This window comes from Anneissia japonica, unplaced genomic scaffold (assembly GCF_011630105.1).
Source record: "Anneissia japonica isolate Jap-2015-1 unplaced genomic scaffold, ASM1163010v1 scaffold10184_len302889_cov135, whole genome shotgun sequence".
In the NCBI taxonomy this organism is placed as follows: Eukaryota; Metazoa; Echinodermata; class Crinoidea; order Comatulida; family Comatulidae; genus Anneissia; species Anneissia japonica.
In genome coordinates, this window is record NW_022713807.1 from 49223 (window position 1) to 52010 (window position 2788).

General features: G+C 37.1%; 1 pseudogene; it reads right to left on the bottom strand.

Moving 5' to 3' along the window:
* Nucleotides 1–579: 579 nt before the first annotated feature.
* LOC117108785 lies at nt 580–1225 on the bottom strand (annotated as a pseudogene).
* Nucleotides 1226–2788: the final 1563 nt, after the last annotated feature.

Genomic DNA, 2788 nt, shown 5'->3' on the forward strand with positions numbered 1-2788 from the left:
ATAAATAAATTAGGAAATCAAAACATATTTTAAAAGATTGAAATTCTGTACATACCACAAATCGCCAGTCATCCGAACTTCTGTACTCTCGTAATTCCTCTTTTCTGTTTCGTATTCCCTTAAGGCAGTTTGAAACATTCAGACAGTCAAAAAATCTGTCAAACATCCGAATAAATTTGACGGTTGATTCTGTGGATCCTTTACCATATGTTTCTAGAGCATTAGCAACTGTACTGCTTAAAATCTAAGAGAGGAAAAATAATTAAATATTTTTGTAATCAATCACATCACAAACCAATGTCTCTAAATTAAGACCATAACTTACATGTAAATGTCGAGTGTTGTTGTGGTAGCCTGAATTTTCAAAGTTGTTCCTTGTTGTCTTTATCAGATGTGGAACATCACAAATGAAATAAACTGTCCTCGATGGGTCCAAATGGTGAGGTGTTGAATATATCGTTGAATTTGTCCCAGGAGCAGAGTGAATGCGATAAAACTTCCTGTTGGGTGATGCTCCATCTGAAACCAAGGCCCTAACTTGAAAGCCAGCAACCTCAACAAACTCGATTGCTTCCCATATCATAGTAAACAGTTGGTCACTAGAAGCTGTTGTAGTGGCAAGTAGCCAACAGGGGAATGTAGGTCACTGAGTATTCCCCGTAGCATGATAAACAGTATAAGAGACGCAATAGTTGGTTCCTGTTCTCCTCTGCATCGCCTTTCAAAACGATCAATTTCATTGGCAAGACTGCCTACATCTGTAAACCCAGCAATCTTTCCTGTACGAACCGAATAATACAGACCCGATTTTATCTTCATCTCGTCAAACAGTACACATACATCCCTTTTAAGCTGCGCTCCATCCTTATGTAGGCCTATGTCGCTAACAATCCTCTCCAACATAATCTGCAGAAAAACCAGCATCCGGATCTGCAAAGTGTGAATATTTATGGAGGGTGCTTGGATGTGGCAATTTCAAAAACCCAGTGGATCTTAAAAAATCATAATTAGAAGCAGATCTTGTTTGTAGCGCTATACACCATCTGATAATTGTGGGATGCCATCTCATCATTTTCTTTAGACTCTCAAGCTGCTGGTCAAATAAGAGTCTTGCTGCAGAGCCTGGAGGGAGCGAGTTCGTAAAATCATCAGCATGTGTCGCCAAGGTTTCCTCCATTCTTTTTGACTGTTCGTGATTCAAAACCTGACTTTCCTTATTTTGCATTTCAGTTATTCTATCTTGAAGAGACTCAATTTTTCTTTTCAAATGAACTCTGTCAGCTTGTTGCGCAGACGATTTATTTAATAGCTGCGAATGACTTAAATATCAATTTGGGATGGTTGATGAAGGTAGAATAGTAGTTGCAGCTTTGTTTTGATTGGCTCGTATAGCACTTAGGTTTGGCCTTATGATTTTGCACATGTTGCAACGTTGAATTCCTTCTGACACGAAAAGAAGACACTGGTTGTGTCGAATTGTCTTAAAAGTTAATGAGTATGTGTCATTTTTGGATACTCTAATCGGGATCTGACCTTTTTTATGCTCAATGTCATCCTGGAAATCATTATTTCCTATACAAATGTTTTTTTCAAACAATTCTTTCACTTGTCCTTAACATCAAAGTTATGCAACATGTAAGAAGGATCAATACCTGCAACAGACAACTTCCAACTGAAATCGCTTGATATGTTCAGAAGTATAAGCGTTTCACCTGTATCAGTCAACTTGATAATCTGGAGCTGTTCACCAGCACACCAGGTCAAAAGTCCAGCTTCTCGTGCTTCGCTTTCAAAATCTGCCAGGGTCTTCTTTTACTTGTTTCATTAAGAACTTGATTTCCACATGAAAAACAAATGCCTTCATTAAAAGATGCAACCTTCTTCATTTTCTTTGTCTTTGTTTTTTATCTATTCAGCTTCATAGAGCAACATACACATACGTAATATTTATGTACACCTATAAAATAAAGATGTTTAATGTTAAGTCAAACATTTATTATGAATTTCTTTTACCTTCTATGTCGGCTCCAATGTCAATCCCCAAAGCTTCATTGATCACTTTTGACAGTGACTCCTTCTTCTAAGGTTTTCTATCTTTCCATGATGAAGGGTTATCCGATCCACAAAGCCTGCATTTTTTCAGCAGACACTGCGAGTGGCTGTTCATATTCCTACAGGGTAAACAAAATATTAGTTGTTACTAATCTACCAATATAAATTATAGATAAAGTAAAATACTAAAATATGCCTGGATGGATGTTCAGCAAGCCTAGCTAGGCTAGGGTATGCTAAGCCTAGCTTAACTATTTGTCTTTCTAAATAAGTAAATGCCAATATGCGAAAATATGCGAAAAAATAAAAATAAACAAAATATGTACATCAATAAAACAACATTTGAAAATACCGTAACAATTACTTTTTGGGGAAAAAAGCACTTCTTGTTAACCGATTTTGACGTTCTTGGTTTCAAAATGCTCGTTAGAAAAGCCAGTATCGTAATTCGTTAAAAGCGGCTGTAAATGAGCCTAACCAAGATTTATACGTCACAATTTTTGAAATTAATCATTTATTTACTCCACACGATTATTAGCTCGTCGATAGAGGTCAGAGACTTTCCAAGCAAACGGCGGTGCGTCACTCTATACACAAAGGGCTCGGGAATACTGATAACAGCGACGTCTCCTGATAAGCGCAGTGCTGTAGGAATAGGCTAGGTTTCGAATTATATGGGATTAGAAAACATTATAGATAAGAGACTAGCTCGAAGAAACTCCTCCATGGTATAAAT